This window comes from Populus alba, chromosome 1 (genome assembly GCF_005239225.2).
Source record: "Populus alba chromosome 1, ASM523922v2, whole genome shotgun sequence".
Lineage (NCBI taxonomy): Eukaryota > Viridiplantae > Streptophyta > Magnoliopsida > Malpighiales > Salicaceae > Populus > Populus alba.
This window is the reverse complement of record NC_133284.1, coordinates 51,775,148-51,793,899: the sequence shown is the minus strand read 5'-3', so window position 1 is coordinate 51,793,899 and position 18,752 is coordinate 51,775,148. Positions and strand designations below refer to the sequence as shown.

The 18,752-nt window shown below is 35.5% G+C and overlaps 1 long non-coding RNA gene across 1 annotated transcript; it reads right to left on the bottom strand.

Moving 5' to 3' along the window:
• Window positions 1-5,783: 5,783 nt before the first annotated feature.
• Window positions 5,784-6,569, bottom strand: LOC118053334 (uncharacterized). Its single transcript, XR_004688350.2, has 2 exons — window positions 6,476-6,569; window positions 5,784-6,324 (listed from the first exon to the last, which is right to left on the bottom strand). It is a non-coding gene; the product is annotated as an uncharacterized lncRNA (long non-coding RNA).
• Window positions 6,570-18,752: the final 12,183 nt, after the last annotated feature.

Sequence of the window (18,752 nt, the reverse complement as noted above, 5' to 3'; positions counted from 1 at the left end):
CTTGATATATACCAGTCTTAAACAGGCTTTAACTTAATAATTATCTTGTTTCAAAATATACATATGTTTCAAAATAATTGATTAGTTTTAAAAAACTAGAGGGGCTGTTTATAGTTTACTCATAGTGTTTAGTATTTTTTTAGAAGCTTAATTAAGAAAATAAAAGGAATATTTTGTTAGAGAATAATATAAATCATTTATTGTAACCTTACCTAACAGTTTAAATTATTGGATTTAAATGGTTCTTTAATATGATATCAGAGCCTTGATGATCAAGTGCTCACAAGTTTGAATTTTATCATCCCTATTTATTTGATAAAAATTAAGCACAAGATAATGTAGGTCTATATAAGTTTTAAAATCTAAAGAGCTTTCACTTAAGGGGGCTTGTTAGGGAATAATATAAATTATATATTAGAACCTTACTTAATAATTTAAGTTATTGAGTTGAGATAGTTCTTTAATATATTTTGGGTTGATATTTATATTTTTGTTGAAGACAATGGTATATATACTTATTTGTACGTCAATTAGGTAGGAGCATCATCCACTAAATTAACAATAAATAATAAATTTATTGTTATTCCATCATAACCACCGAATATTCCTAACAAATTATGGTATTATCCCAGCAATCACACTAAACGTAATATTCCAGCAATCACACTAACCATGTAACCAAAATATGAAATAGAGGGGAAATTAATGAAGAAAAAGGAAAATTAGTTGTTTAATTATTTGTTGTAGGGATAATAATTTAGATAATTATTTTAACCAATAAATATATATGTTATCAAATTCAAAATATGCATAAACTTAATTTGAAATATATATATATATATATATATGTGTATATTATATAAATATATTTGGAGAATATTTAGATTTTATTAATACAAAATGATATATACATATTAACACAGGTGCGTGTGCGTGTGTGTATATATATATCAGTTTATAATTTTTATAAAATACACATGAACTTCAAATATATATTAATTATTATTTTTATTGGATGATAAATATTATTTAAATAATGGATATCTGAAATTTGATATAGATAGTTTATGAATATTAAAATTTTTTATTTGAAAAATAATGAAAATTATCTAAATTTATCCATATACAACATGGTGAGTTTTAATTAGGGAATAATATAAATTATATATTAAAACATTACTTAATAGTTTTAAGCTATTGAGTTAAGATGTTTTTTTTTAATATATTTTGAGTTGATATTTATATTTTTGATGAAGACAATGGTATATATACTTATGTGTACGTCAATTAGGTAGGAGCATCATAGACTAGCCAAATTAACAATAAATAATAAATTTACTGTTATTCCCATCATAACCACCGAATATTCCTAACAAATTATGGTATTATCCCAGCAATCACACCAACGTAATATTCCAGCAATCACACTAACCATGTAACCAAAATATGAAATAGAGGAGAAATTAATGAAGAAAAAGGAAAATTAGTTGTTTAATTGTTTGTTGTAGGGATAATAATTTAGATAATTATTTTTAACCGATAAATATGTATGTTATCAAAATTCGGTTTAAAAATATGCACAAACTTAATTTTAAATATATATTTATATTATATAAATATATATAGAGAATATTTAGATTTTTTTAATACAAGATAATATATACATATTAACACACGTGTGTGTGTATATCAGTTTATCATTTTTATACACACACGAACTTCAAATATATATATTAATTATTATTTTTTATTGGATGATAAATATTATTTAAATAATGAATACCCGAAACTTGATATGGATAGTTTAACTTGATATATAATGAAAATTATCTAAATTTATCCATATAGAACATGGTGAGTTTTAGTTAGTCCCTTTACCCATTCAGATCTTCTAATCTAGAATTTGTAAAGCAAATAAATTATTCCGATCAATTTTAAAGTAAAGAGCTTAATTTAACCACATGTGCAAAGTAGAGGGACCAAGTTATCTACTTTTTTCTCAAATGTAGTAGAAAATTCTCAGAATACCTTGCGAACATTGGAATCGGACTGTCTGATAAGAAACAATACCGTGTGGACATTTATTGGAAGATTACTGACATAATTTTTATTCTCTCACTTAATGGAAGGTTTGATACTGCCATGGATATATCCTTCACCTCTTTTGTTTCTCTTGATATTTATTTCAAAAGAGAAAATTCTTGTTCCTTGAACAAGGGTTTCAAAAATCATTATCGAATGTATGTTTTTAAATAATTTTATCCCCTAATCATGATAATATGATGCCTGCCTAGCTACTTGCAAGTGTATTATGGAGGAGGTTCTTGATTCTTAACATCAAATTGCAAGTGGGCTGCAGCACTAGGGGCTAATATTTAAGCTAAATCATAGCTAGAATCCAAGAATTAGGCAGCACGGCCCTCCCAAACCAAACCCTCTTAAGAGCTAAATCTCCTGATGAATTACGCCACCTTGGAGGGTTTTTTGCTTTGCCGATGTGTCGTTAGACATTAGTAAACATTCTTGTTCAAAGACAGATTTTGTGGCAATTGTGTCTTGGTGTAGCCAGAGTCTGATACAAACTTCAGCAATAGATCTTGATTTTGTCCTAAAATATCCAGTCCCTTGCCATATATAGTTCCAGTCCTTCCTCCGACAGTGGTAGACCATCGCACAAGCCATTTTTAACAATTTTGGTGATGGAAGTTGAGCCGAGGAGAGACATGGTGCGAGAGAAGAACCTCAGGTATGAGAAATTGTAACGATCAGATTGTTTTTGTGGAAGAATTTGTTGTTACTCAGGTATCATTTTTGTTTTTTTTATTATTATTATTCTCTTGAAGTTCCAATTTGATTTTAATTTCTCTCTTCAGTGATTCTCTTGCTAATTTTTCAGTATTTTCATCTTTTGTGCTTGAATAGCATTGAATGATTCATTAAAAATGAAATACTTTTGCAATAATTCCCCTCAATGTTTGTGATTCTTTTTATCAATTACCACAGCAAATAGTTAGTGTACAATTGAGAAAGGAATCTTTTCTAGAGTGTAGTTGTGATTATTTTTTAAAGTGTTTTATTTATTGAAATATATTAAAATAATAATTTTAATTTTTTAAAAATTCCTCTAATAATTTGATTTTGAATGATGTTTCCCACCACAATACATAATATATATTGTGGCTTTTCAATCTCTTATAAAAATGTTATTAATTCCTATGTATATGTATCTAACAAAAAAGCCAAAACCTTATAAAACACTATTTATTATAATAATTGTTTTTTTATTAGTTTTTTTTTCCTTTGATTTTTTTTTAAATCTATTTTTTTTAGTTTTCTTTTTATGAGATTATCATAATCTTAAGACCATTTCATGAGTTAATTTGACGGTTCACCCGACTCGGATGGTTTTTAATTATTATTTTTTTTAATTTCATCCTTTAATAGGTTCATTGAAAATTATTTAGATTGTTTTTAAACCTGTTAAATCAACCAAGTCATATCGGATTATTAAAATAATTGTATATCAAGTATATTAAAATACAATTGGATCTTTTAAATATATTTTTATCATTGTAATGCATATAAAGTAAAAAAAAAAAAAACATATTTACATTATTAAAAATCCATATAAATTAATAGCATCTCCAAGGGAGATGCTTTTATTTCTTGCCTCCTTTTCCCATGAAAGTCGATCCCCTTTTCTAATATAATATATAAAGGGTTATTTTGATTATTTCAATTGATTTAAAAATTTTCATTAACCAGCAAGTAGTTTTTCATAATAATTTAGGTAAAACATAAAATTAAGAATGATCAAGATAATTTTCCCTTAACATATTTATAAAAAAATTCATTTTCATACAGCATTCCTTAAGATTTGAACATTGATATAAAAAAATAAAAATAAAATAAAAAAGCTACAACCAGTATGTGCCTCCTAGAGAGTAAAATTTAAGTTTTATAGCCTCCAAGTTGAATATGAGTCCCAGCTCTAATTTAAATTATTCCATACCATTATATTTGATTAATATTTCAGTACAGGGAAAAAAAATACATTGAAAAGATAGAACAAAAACATAAATAAATTTATTTTAAAAAATAAATCTATATTAATTCAAATAAAAATTTAGAAAAACAGCTCATTTATTTCAACTGTCTTTTTTTTATTTCCAAAAACACGGACAGACCCAAAAAACATCCGAAGCACTCTTCTCGAAACAGCAATTAAACATTATTAAAAAGACATTTTCGTCTCCAAGTTAGGTTTCAAGGAAGATTTCCGACAAGAACAATAATAAAGCAATTAAGCTGATTTCTAACCAATCTGGGACATGCTAAAAAGCAGCAAGAAATAACATATCAAGCAAAGAATACTTACAAGTACAGAGAAATCTCGATAAATTTATAATGCCATTATAGTTATTTTTTAAAGTATTTTTTATCTATAAATATATTAAATAATATTTTTTTATTTTTTAAAAATTATTTTTGATATAGTACATTAAAATATCTAATAACACAAAAAAAAACATTAAATTAAAATAAAGAAAAAAATAAAATATTTTTTAAAATACAAAAATTAAAGTAAAATTTAGATAAGCACTGAGAAATTTTGAGGGCTGTCTTTGTCATAATTATTATGGCAAACCAAGAACATTATCTGGAGAAATTGACAGGAAAGGTGAAATCATTAGCTTATCGACAAAAAAAATTCATGTTTGGAGGCCAAACCATCAATAATGGAGAGAGTAAATTAATATCAGATGGTGCGCCATGCTTTTCATCTTGAGAGGAAGTTGAATGACACGTGTATTGCACAGATTGAGTAGCTTATCCAGGCTGTGTTTTGTATAATATACAAAAAATTAAAGGATAAATGTTAAAGAGATATGATTTACAAATTAAGTGTTAAATAATGTAAAAATGATTAAGTGACTCCATAAATTGAGTTCAGTTTAGAAATTTTTAATGAGATATCATATTTAAAATTATTTTGAGTATCTGAAATTAGATTTTAAATTAAATTTAATTTTAAGGAAATACAAAAGTAAATCAAGCACTAACTCTTCTAATCTACTATACTAAAAAAAAATAAAAGTTAAAACTAGTTTCTTTAAAATACTTTTATATTCATCTTTTTTAGAGAATTTTAAAGGAATAAGATAAAAATACTGAGAGTAATATAAAAAATAAAATGAATTTCATTTCATTTCTTCAAATCATGTAAATTCAATTTATTTATTAATAAAATTTAAATTGAATTTAATTATAATAGAAAATTGATTTCAAACCACTTGTTAATAAGTTTAAAAAAAATTTATTGATAATAGTGAATCCTAATTAAATAAAATAAAATTAAAAAATATATGTTTATGGTTGTAAATTTGAGAAAAAAGGAAAGAAAAAAGTGTTAAATTAAAAAAAAAAAAAGGGAAAGGAACAAGACTTTTTTTTTTTTGGCCTTTTGAGGGTTGAAATATTGTTAATCTCCTGGTCATGGACCGGGTGGGTTTGTCACTATGTCCATCACTCTCTCTCTCTCTCTCTCTCTCTCTCTCTCTCTCTCTCTCTCTCTCTCTCCCCATTGAAGAAGTGAAAATTAACAAAGGCTACTCCAATTCAGAAATCGTCGCCATTGTTTTACAACTCATCGAAGAAATTGATAAGGCTTGTTAATTTGTTGTCTTCCGAAATGAAAATAAAAAATTGAAATTGTTCTAAACTATATATTATCCATGAAGTAAAATAGAGGATATTCTAATCTCTATCGCACAAAACATACATTCAGTGCTCTATCAATTTCAAACAAAATCTATTTAATTTTTCCAAACATAATATAATGAATTAAGATTAAAAAAAAAAGACTATACCAAACCCGAAAACTAAGAGCACTTAAATTACAAAAGAGAACCACTAATTATCATACAAAAACTCTCAAACTCAACAAAAGGAGATAAAACCGCAAAAAAAAAAAAAAAAAAAAAAAAAAAAAAACGAAGGAACTAAGCATAAACAAAGAGCTGGGTGGTTGTGGTGGGAGAGGAGAACTCCGTGTAAACAATTTCAGTGAAGTCTAGGAGCTAGCCGTACGTGGAGGAGGACGATGAGAAGAGGAAGCAAAAGGAAGATTACTTAGAATGAGAAAACGAACCCTTCTTGGAAAAGGTGCATCATTAAACACATGTTCCAAAACCCTAGTCAGAAACGCCATGTACTCCTCCATCAGCTCCGCCACTATTGCCACCAGTATCATCACTTCTTTTCTCTTCAAGAATTGCCAAGAGTCTCAAGATTCAGCTCTGCCCCTTCAAAAATATTCTTGAGCTTGACAGAAGAAACAGTAAAGAAGGTGAGTGTTCATAGAAAGGAAAAAACAAAGAGGTTCGGCAGTTTAACAGTCAGAATGGTTAGTGGTTTTCTCTAGTGATCATTTAAAGTAAGAAATTAATGTATTAAGCAAAGGAATTGGATTTACCACGGAGCCATCAACAAAGCGATTTCCTTTTCTTTGTTCTAGCTAGCTACTCGGCTGTTTCTTACACGTGGATGGATGGATGGATTTCTGTCACTTCACCACATGAGCTTATTTTAAATTCAATGATAAATTTAAAATTAAGTAAATATTGAAAAATAAAATTAAAAAATAATAAAAATATAGAAAAAACATCTTTCTTTACTGTTGATATAAAAAGTACTAAATGAGATGAGTTTATATCTTATGGCCATGTTTAGAAGTGTAGTTGTGGTTGCTTTTCAAAGTATTTTTCACTTAGTAAAACAATTTAGAAGGATACAAGAAACTCTCGTGATTTTGTTTAGCGAGAGATCATGTGTATTTATATTCATTACAGTACACTTAAGGAGAATGTATTACAGCTGTGTAGACTATTAATTATAGCTATGGAATGTACATGAAAGGCAAGTATTTAACTCCTGTAATCAAGGTGTAATTTCATTTGCTGATTTGCCATGATCTGTAATTACATGTTTTGATATGTCGTGATCTGCAAATTGTATTTCCATAACATGCCCCTTCAAGATTTAATGGGGATGAAATCATGTTGAGCTTGTCTCTAAGGAAGGCAAATCGGGTAGACACAATTGGTTTAGTGAGCCCGTCAGCAAGTTGATCTTTACTTGAGATGAAACGCATGTCAAGAGTTTTCTGTTGAACTTTTTCCCTGATAAATTGATAGACGATCTCCACGTGCTTAGTACGTGCATGGAAAACTAGATTAGCTGTGAGATATGTGGCACCGATGTTGTCCACTGGACTAAAACGATACCAATTTCATGCAGCATGGATTGCACCCAAAGAGATTCAGTAGTGGCATGTACAATTGCTTGGTACTCAACTTCAGTGCTGAAATGTGCCACAATTTGTTGCTTCTTAGAACTCCATGAGATAAAGTTGTCACCAAGATATAGGCAGAACCCTGCGGTGGATTTTTGATCATCTAGATAGCCCGCCTAGTCAGCATCAGAGTAGATAGAAAGTTGCGTGAAGGTGCTTGGCTTAATAAGTAACCCAAAATGAATTGAAAACTTGAGATATCGAAGGATTCTCTTCACAGATGTCCAGTATTCATCAGTAAGTTGGTGCATGATTTGGTAGACTTTGTTAACTATAAAGGAAATATTTGATCGAGTCAGAGACAAATATTGCAATGCTCCCACTACATTGTAGTAATTGGAAGGATCGAATAAGGTGCACTTGAGACCAATGATAGTTTCTAAGAAGATGACATTGGTGAAGAGACTGGTTTAGCATCCACCATATTTGTGTGTTGGAGAAGGTTAAAGATGTACTAGCTTTGCGAGAGAAGAAAACCTTCGACCAGCTGATGTGCTCCCATGCCTAGAAAATATTTGAGGTGACCAAGATCTTTGACAGCAAATTCATGACTGAGATTAGTGATCAGTTAGGAGATAGCTAGTGGATTTGATACAGTGATCAGGATATCATCAACATAAACAAGAAGGAATAATGAAGTTGAATTGTGTCTGTAAATGAAAAGAGAAGTGTCGGAGCAGGAGTTCACAAAACTAAGAGAGAGTAAGTGCTCTTATAGTCAATGGTAGCAGGCTCGTGGAGACTATTTCAGACTGTAGAGGGCCTTATTTAGTCTGCAAATATGATTAGGAAATCGAGGATGAATATAGCCAAGAGCTTGGTGCATGTAAACCTCTTCAGATAAGTTGTCATGAAGGAAGGCGTTTTGTATGTCAATTTAATGTATCGGCCACTAATTGGAGATAGCATAGCTAAGCATGACTCGAATGATGGTAGGTTTTACCACAAGGCCCAACGTGTCATCAAAGTTAATTCCTGGTTGTTGATGATAACCCTTGGCGACAAGTCTTGTCTTTCTTCGTTCAAGAGAGCCATCAAACTTGCGTTTAGATTTGAAAATCCACATGGAGCCAACTATATTGAGACTAGGTGTGGCAGGGATTAAAGACAATAAGCCATTTCTCATAAGTGTAGTGAATTCTTCATCCATCGTTGCACGCCATTCACGATATTTTGAAGCTTCTAAATAATAGGTTGGTGATTCTGGAATGGTACCTATTACAAGAAAAGTTTGTGGCAGGGGATACCTAATAGTTCCATTAAGATTCTTTTTTGGTTTCATGATATTGTTTTGAGATTGTGTGATCATCTAATGAGGATGATGTGAGGGGAGTTTTGTAGCAACTGATATGTGTTGGGTTGGTTGTGGTATGGAAGTAGAGTCGTTGGGAGGGGTGTAGGAATTTATGTCGGGTGGTGATAAGTTTTAGGAAGGAGCAGGGACTAAGGTGGATGAAGAAAATGGCTGAGAATAGGAAGAAGGTGTTGTTAGTGGTAATGAAATTGGTGTCGGGGTATGACTGATATTGTTCCTTAAAAGGGAGGTGGGGAGAGTTGTATATAAGGTGGATGGAGGTTGAGGTAGGGATGTATTTGAATTGACAAAGGGAAAAGACCCTTCCTCGAAGATCACATGTCTTGAGACAAATACCTTCATAATGGATGATGTATCAAGACATTTGAATCAACAGTGAGAATTGCTATAACCAAGGAAGACAGAACGTTTAGATCAAAAGTCAAGTTTGTTGTGATTAAAAATAAGAAGAAAAGGAAAACAGGCACACCCAAAGATTTTTAAGGATAAAAAATCAGGAACATGATTGTAGAGTTTTTCAAGTGGTAACATGCCAAAGGGGGAGGTAGGAAGGCGATTAATAAGATATGTGGCCATGAGAAAAGCGTTATCCCAATAATTGTGAGGAACATGATTGTGGGATAAGAGGGAGAGACCCATTTCAACGATGTGACGGTGTTTTCGTTCGACATATCCATTTCATTGGGAAGTATGAGGGCAGGAGATTCGATTCGATGTTGAATGCTAATTTTTGTAAAATAGGTGTGAAGGGAGCGATACTCCCCACCCCAATCAGTTTGAAAAGATTTGATCTTACAATTAAATTGGTGTTTAACAAGTTTTTGAAATGAGCAAAAAATAGGCATGACGCTGGATTTATTAGAGATTGGATATAGCCATGTGAATTTGCTAAAATGATCAACAAATGAAATATAGTATTTATTTCCAGTTGTGGACATGATAGGGAATGGACCCCACACATCAGAGAAAATTAATTCAAATGGTTAATTAGAAACTGATTGAGAACTAGAAAAAGGAAGACGATAACTCTTTCCTTGTTGACAAGTTAAACAGATACCCGAGATTTTATTAGACGAAGCAGGTAAAGAAAACTTTGAAACGAGATGACTGACAGTTTGATAGGATGGATGTCCCATTTGGTAGTGCCAGACATCAAGAGGTAAAAGAAAATCGATGACTCTTTCCTTGTTAAAAAGCTGAACAGATACCCGAGATTTTATTAGACGAAGTAGGTAAAGAAAACTTTGAAGCAAGATGACGGACAATTTGATAGGAAAAATGTCTCATTCAATAGTGCCAAACATTAAGAGGTACTCGTTGAGATAGATATGATTGTGGACAGTTTATTGATGTCATGGAGGTTGGAAAAATATAAAGGTCGTCTTTAGGTTTGCCATGCAGAAGAACTCTCCCCGTTGCTTCGTCCTTCACCAAAAAAGAAGAAGAGTGAAATTCAATATAAACGTTATTGTCTCTTGTGAATTGGCTTGTCGCACGTGTGCGGCGTCGCGGCGAAAATTATATAGTTGTTTCCATTTTCTTAATCTGCAATGTAAATCTATCTATATCTATGGGGATACAAGAAAATATTGTCTTTTATTGGTAGAAAAATGGAATGGGAGTCGCCACCTAGTATTTTGGTCACTAGGAACCCTAACTGGTCTCAGAGATCGGGTACGGGGACTGGTTGCGTAAAGGGAAGGTATCAGCACCCCAAATACGCCTTACCTAAGGTAAGCTGCATTGTTTGATTGTCTGATAAAAACTAAGGTGTTATTGTACTTCTAGTCGTTGGTCTGTCTATGGTTCAAGAAAAATCCTCCTCAGTAAGAAGGTCTTTTATCTTATCGGGTAAAATCCTAACCGTTCAAACGTCTATACCAAAAAAATATTTAGGAATACGTTTTACGTATAAATTCGTAATCCCAATTAAAAGGAAAACAAAAGGATTTTTTTAGAATTTTTGAAATATTGGCCTAGTTCTCATGGCTTAAATAAACTGGTTATCAAAGCCAAAATGCATGTTAATACATATATTGTTTTGAAAATTTCCTTTGTTGTGTGAAAATATGAGGTTATAATATTTATATATATATATTGGAGAGACTAGGCCGTATTTTAAAACAAAAAAACATTTTTTGGAAAATATTATTTTTTTTTATGTTTTAACGGAAATCGGGTATTTTAATACTGGGTTTGTATTCTTACGGTATAAAAATACAAACCAATATTAATCCACCCTAATAACAAAATGCAGGAAAAATCAACAATATTTTTAAGGACTTTTGGAAATTCTTTTTGAAAGCAAAAACATTTTTTATTTCGAAAGTCTTTGATGTTTTGACGAAAACCAGGTATTTTAATACCGGATTTGTATCTTTACAGTATAAAAATACAAACCAGTATTGATCAAAATACAGTAACAAAATTATGGAAATCACATATTTTTTCAAAATAATTTTTTTGAAGAATTTTTATTTTTAATAAAAAAGGTTTTTAGGTTGGGCCCCGTTCGGCCATATGGCTGGGCTTGACCCAGCAGGCCTAACCAGGTCACTGGCCCGAGCCAGTGTCTTGGGTGGAAGCCCACGCGTGCATCCTTAATACCATATACAAATATACAAATGGTATTGTTCAAGTGAATTATAATTCACTATGAACAGTAAAGATGCAAAACGAAACCACGCACAGTAACATGCAAAAGAAGACACACATAGTAAGATGGTATATAATTCACTTGAACAGTAACATTGCATTTCACTGTTCAAGGGAATTATAATTCACTTGCACAGTGAAAATGCTAAAGGAAATCACCTGCACAGAGACGCAAAACGCTTACCTGGACGTGGAACCGAAAGGAGCGAAGACGATGTCGAACACTCACAGTGATGCTGGTGGCGGTGGAGAGGAAGCCAATGAGGGCTCACGGTGGTTCTGACGGTGGCAGTGGCTGGTTTGGCAGTGGCGTTGCTGCAGCTCCTCTTCCTCTTCCTTGCTGTTTTGGCGTTGTTCTTCTCTTTATTTCCTTTGCTCCCTCTATCAACAATGTTCTTCCCTCTCTGCAGCTGCTTCGTGGAGGTGCTGGTGGTGGCGATGCGGTTGGTCAAACGTCCGTGTTGATGGTGCTGCAGCGGAGGTTGGTGGCTCCAAACGACGGTTCTCAACGGTCCGGTGACTTCTCGGGTCGTGCTCGGTCTTGGTTTTCTCTAAGCTCTCCCACGGTTTTTGTAATCTTCCCCTCCCCCTGGTTCTGTTTCTTTGAGTTTTAAGTATTTATTCCTTTAGTTCAACGGTTTCTCTCTCCTTCAGTTTCTTTCTCTCTTTTGGTCTCGGGTTTTTTCCTTCTTTTCTCCTCCCGTGCTTCAAGTCTCTCCCCTTCTTTTATAGGCGGGCAAAGGGAGCGGGGCTGCATGGGCTGAGCAGGGCAGCGTGGGGAGCATGACAGCGGGTTGAGCAGGGCATCGTGGGGGGACAGCGCCGGTCGGCTGGTCGGCGAGCGTGGTTGATCAAGGCGTGGCCCTCCTGGCTTCGCGTCGTCCGAGGTGTATGGGCTCCTTATCTGGCGATTCCCTGAAAATGAAACAATATGAGGTCCCCTCTGGCGACCTCCTTTGACAACTATCGAAATACGAGATCCCTTCTGGCGATCTCCTTTAATCAACTTGGAACCCCATCTGGCGATTCCTATATGAAATATGAGATATGAGGTCCCATCTGGCGACCTCTAAATAGTGAAACACGAGATCCCTTCTGACGATCTCAAACAACTTGGAATCCCATCTGGCGATTCCTTTTAACCAACATGCAATACAAGGTCCCATCTGGCGACCTCCAAATAGTGAAACACGAGATCCCTTCTGGCGATCTCCTTTAATCATCTTGGAATCCCATCTGGCGATTCCTTTTAACCAACATGAAATACGAGGTCCCATCTAGCGACCTTCAAATAATGAAACACGAGATCCCTTCTGGCGATCTCCTTTAATCGACTTGGAATCCCATCTGGCGATTCCTTTTAATCAACATGAAATACGAGGTCCCATCTGGCGACCTCCAAATAGTGAAACACGAGATCCCTTCTGGCGATCTCCTTTAATCGACTGGGAATCCCATCTGGCGATTCCTTTTAACAAACATGAAATATAAGGTCCCATCTGGCAACCTCCACAATAGTGAAATACGAGATCCCTTCTGGCGATCTCAAACAACTTGGAATCCCATCTGGCGATTCCTTATTACCAATATAAAATATGAGGTCCCATCTGGCGACCTCCAAATAGCGAAACACGAGATCCCTTCTGGCGATCTCCTTTAATCGACTGGGAATCCCATCTGGCGATTCCTTTTAACAAACATGAAATATAAGGTCCCATCTGGCAACCTCCACAATAGTGAAATACGAGATCCCTTCTAGCGATCTCAAACAACTTGGAATCCCATCTGGCGATTCCTTATTACCAACATGAAATATGAGGTCCCATCTGGCGACCTCCAAATAGCGAAAACACGAGATCCCTTCTGGCGATCTCCTTTAATCAACTCGGAATCCCATCTGGCGATTCCTTTTAACAAACATGAAATATAAGGTCCCATCTGGCGACCTCCACAATAGTGAAATACGAGATCCCTTCTGGCGATCTCAAACAACTTGGAATCCCATCTGGCGATTCCTTATTACCAAAGCTGATATATGTCGTTCTTCCTACGGGCAGGGTTTGGAAGCTATTATCTTCTCTTCTTGTTGTTCTAGAATCAACTCAATGATTCTTTCTTCGTCCGCAATCTTGTTGGAATGCACTAAGATCTCCTCCTGTAACGATAAAAAACAAACATGCAATGATTTATGATTAGATGCAATGCATGCATTCATACCTGGTTTGAAACATCGGCCCCATTATCTTCTTCTAGTTCATGAAGCTCTTTCTTAACACGAGCTTGCTTTTGAAGCCATATGCTGGATTCATCTCTCGTGTTGCCTCTTTTTATTGATCATATTCTTGGAGAAGAAGTCTTTGACTTTCTTCAAGTGGTTCTTTTCTCAAAATGTATGACTTGTCATTGCCTTTTGTCATGCTTTTGTCAAATGCTTTATTTTTTTTTATTTTTTTTTTTAAAAAAAAAATCTACGAGCTCTCATCTTGCTTTGAAAAATATGTAAAACTTTTCATGAAATATCTTTTATTGCCCCCAGTGTGGAGTGTGATCCTAGTCCGGGTTTTTATAAAGGAGAAATTCATTCTGGCTCAAATGGGATCACCAACGATAAACTCTTTAGAAAGTGAAAGGAAAATGAATTTTTCTCATTTCAAAATGCACATTGTTAGAATTGATAAACTCTATTTTTATCTTGAAAGAAGTTTACAGGTGATTTATCAATTCATTATGCTATCCAGAGGTATAGTTGTACTTCAGGGGTAGCTTTTCTTAAATTTCATCTTTGACCGATTTATGATACTTTCTTTGTAACCACTCATCTTTGTTTAAAAAGGTGCATAATCTCATCATTTATTTAAAGAAAAGGTGGGCTCAAAGACAAATACAAAATCTGGCTGACATCATGAGCCCTGATTGTCAACTAGAGAAAATAAAAGCAAATAAAAACAATGACAAAAGCATGCTAGGGCAAATAAAGTCGGTTAACTTCAAGAACTTCTTGGGTCACCCCATTCTGAAACTTCTCTACTCGCGTAAAAAGGTCTTGGTAGAGACTTCTTCTAGTGTGTGGACAATCAACCGTAGCAGCGCTTCATCTTCTCCCCCACGTGTGTTTCCTTGTCATCTCTTTCGATCTTACCTTCTTCATTATTGACAATTCTTGACCAAGGTTTTCCAGCCCTTTATCCACTACTACTTGCGTCATGACTAGGCGATGGTTTTGAATTGATGTTGGGTGGTTCTTCAAATGACACCCATCCTATCTTGATGAGCTCCAACAACCTTTTCTTGAAAGCATAGCACGTTTCAAGACCATGCCCGGGGATACCAGCATGGTACTCGCAAGCCAATTCGGGCTTGTACCAGATAGGGAATGGTGGCTGTAGTGGTAATGTGGGGATAGGAGCTATTTGTCCAATGCTTAGTAGCTTGGCATATATGTCCTTCAAAGGCATGGGTAATGGTGGTAGTTGTTCTAAAATGTATCTTGTGTTTGGTCTTTGATGGTTGTTGTGGTTGTTTGACTGGTTATTTTCTCGATTAGGGGAAAATGGTTTGTTAAAGTTTATGTGGGCCACATGAGAGGTAGGTATTTGTGGGTTATATGAATCTGTTATCTTGCTATTGGACCCCCCTTCAAAGTTGTTAACGGGACCTTCCATTTTTCTTCCAATAAAACCCTTCGTCTGCAATGGCTCAACTATGCGTCCAGCTTTAATCCCTTGCTCTATTCTTTCCGCTATGCGTACAGCATCATAGAAATGCTGAGCTGAGCTACCCATTAAATGCTCATAGTAGGGTGCCTTGAATGTATTGGCGAACAAAGTCACCATCTTCGTTTCTATTAAAGGGGGTTGGACATGCATTGCCTCATCCCTTCACCTTTGCGCGTATGCCCTTACTGACTCTTGGCTTCTTTTCTCCATTGACATTAGACTTGTTCGATCCGGAGCGATTTCCATGTTGAACTTGTACTGCTTAAGGAAAGCTTCCACCAAGTCTCTCCAGCTCCTGATCCTGACATTATCTAACCTCATGTACCAGCTCAAAGCAGATCCCGTGAGGCTATCTTGAAAGAAATAGATAAGCAATTTATCATCACGGATTACCTCTGCCATTTTGTTGCAGTAAGATCGAAGATGAGTGTTTGGGCACTCCAAGCCGGTGTACTTAATGAAATCGGGTATCCTAAAATCCTTGGGCACCACAATGTTCGGTACCAAACATACTTCGGCTGCTCGCATAGGGTCAAACCAGTCATTACCCTCAACTGCCCTTAATCTTTCTTCCAAAGCAAATAGCTTGTCCTGGTCCATCAAACTGGGAGACCTATTATTCGGGGTTAAGTCAACAGTGATTGGAGGATGAGTTGGCTGGATAGGGGTGATAGGCACGAAATGTTGTTCATTGGCCGAGTTTACCCCCGGGTTTTGAGATGCTTGAGGGACGTGAGCTGTTGGCGCTCCGTCAGGTGGTTGTGCTGATGTTCCCTCCCCATTCTTAGCTCTTAGAAGTTGCTCGAGTAGATCGGTCAGCCGAGAAACTTCATTTTTCACGGATTCCAAATCGGTCTGGTAGTGTGACTCTAAGTGAGCTCTTTCTTCGTTTTCCATTCTTGATCTGGACTAGGTTTGGTGGACTCTGGATGTGGGACCTATGTTTCACGATCTGGCGTGCATAATAAAATGCGTGAATGAAAATGTGATGCACAACTGATGTGCGATGAGTATAACATTGCAAACAAAGATACATAACCTAAGGACAAGCTCTATTTAATAAGTGAGAGTGGGTAGTTTTTCTATCTGGTCTTCAAAGGTCTCATATCTGCCCAGTGACGTTCTTCGTAAAGACAGTATGGGGGCGTTGCAAGGAACAGTTAAGACACGTATGCCCACCATTACCAAGCAGGCACTCAGATATGAGTTGGGTGTTTCACGCATTTAAACCCTGACCAATAGTCTTAGGGTAAATCGTTAATTCCCCACTTAACTTAAAGCTTGTGTGTGCTGCTCAAAATAAAAGCAAGTGATGCATGAGACAATTTTATACGATGCATAAATATTACGCGTAAAATAAAAAAAAATATGCAAATAAACAGAAAGGCATATTAACAATAAACACACGAAAACACAAACAAATCAGACAAAAACAAAGCTTAGTCTACAAGGTCCCCAGTGGAGTCGCCATTCAGTCGCACGTGTGCGGCGTCGCGGCGAAAATTATATAGTTGTTTCCATTTTCTTAATTTGCAATGTAAATCTATCTATATCTATGGGGATACAAGAAAATATTGTCTTTTATTGGTAGAAAAATGGAATGGGAGTCGCCACCTAGTATTTTGGTCACTAGGAACCCTAACTGGTCTCAGAGATCGGATACGGGGACTGGTTGCGTAAAGGGAAGGTATCAGCACCCCAAATACGCCTTACCTAAGGTAAGCTGCATTGTTTGATTGTCTGATAAAAACTAAGGTGTTATTGTACTTCTAGTCGTTGGTCTGTCTATGGTTCAAGAAAAATCCTCCTCAGTAAGAAGGTCTTTTATCTTATCGGGTAAAATCCTAACCGTTCAAACGTCTATACCAAAAAAATATTTAGGAATACGTTTTACGTATAAATTCGTAATCCCAATTAAAAGGAAAACAAAAAGATTTTTTTAGAATTTTTGAAATATTGGCCTAGTTCTCATGGCTTAAATAAACTGGTTATCAAAGCCAAAATGCATGTTAATACATATATTGTTTTGAAAATTTCCTTTGTTGTGTGAAAATATGAGGTTATAATATTTATATATATATATTGGAGAGACTAGGCCGTATTTTAAAACAAAAAAAACATTTTTTGGAAAAATATTATTTTTTTTATGTTGTAACGAAAATCGGGTATTTTAATACTGGGTTTGTATTCTTACGGTATAAAAATACAAACCAATATTAATCCACCCTAATAACAAAATGCAGGAAAAATCAACAATATTTTTAAGGACTTTTGGAAATTCTTTTTGAAAGCAAAAACATTTTTTATTTCGAAAGTCTTTGATGTTTTGACGAAAACCAGGTATTTTAATACCGGATTTGTATCTTTACAGTATAAAAATACAAACCAGTATTGATCAAAATACAGTAACAAAATTATGGAAATCACATATTTTTTCAAAATAATTTTTTTGAAGAATTTTTATTTTTAATAAAAAAGGTTTTTAGGTTGGGCCCCGTTCGGCCCATATGGCTGGGCTTGACCCAGCAGGCCTAACCAGGTCACTGGCCCGAGCCAGTGTCTTGGGTGGAAGCCCACGCGTGCATCCTTAATACCATATACAAATATACAAATGGTATTGTTCAAGTGAATTATAATTCACTATGAACAGTAAAGATGCAAAACGAAACCACGCACAGTAACATGCAAAAGAAGACACACATAGTAAGATGGTATATAATTCACTTGAACAGTAACATTGCATTTCACTGTTCAAGGGAATTATAATTCACTTGCACAGTGAAAATGCTAAAGGAAATCACCTGCACAGAGACGCAAAACGCTTACCTGGACGTGGAACCGAAAGGAGCGAAGACGATGTCGAACACTCACAGTGATGCTGGTGGCGGTGGAGAGGAAGCCAATGAGGGCTCACGGTGGTTCTGACGGTGGCAGTGGCTGGTTTGGCAGTGGCGTTGCTGCAGCTCCTCTTCCTCTTCCTTGCTGTTTTGGCGTTGTTCTTCTCTTTATTTCCTTTGCTCCCTCTGTCAACAATGTTCTTCCCTCTCTGCAGCTGCTTCGTGGAGGTGCTGGTGGTGGCGATGCGGTTGGTCAAACGTTCGTGTTGATGGTGCTGCAGCGGAGGTTGGTGGCTCCAAACGACGGTTCTCAACGGTCCGGTGACTTCTCGGGTCGTGCTCGGTCTTGGTTTTCTCTAAGCTCTCCCACGGTTTTTGTAATCTTCCCCTCCCCCTGGTTCTGTTTCTTTGAGTTTTAAGTATTTATTCCTTTAGTTCAACGGTTTCTCTCTCCTTCAGTTTCTTTCTCTCTTTTGGTCTCGGGTTTTTTCCTTCTTTTCTCCTCCCGTGCTTCAAGTCTCTCCCCTTCTTTTATAGGCGGGCAAAGGGAGCGGGGCTGCATGGGCTGAGCAGGGCAGCGTGGGGAGCATGACAGCGGGTTGAGCAGGGCATCGTGGGGGGACAGCGCCGGTCGGCTGGTCGGCGAGCGTGGTTGATCGAGGCGTGGCCCTCCTGGCTTCGCGTCGTCCGAGGTGTATGGGCTCCGGGTGTTGGCAGTGCACGCTTGCTGCACGAAGATTTCTTCCCATGCTTGATTAAACAAGCTTTTTGTCCATGCTCGCTGCACGTTTGGGGAGGAAGAAGAAAGGGGAACAGTGCCGTTCAAAACGGTACCGTTCGATCCTTCTTTTTTTTTTTTTTATATAGGAAACGAC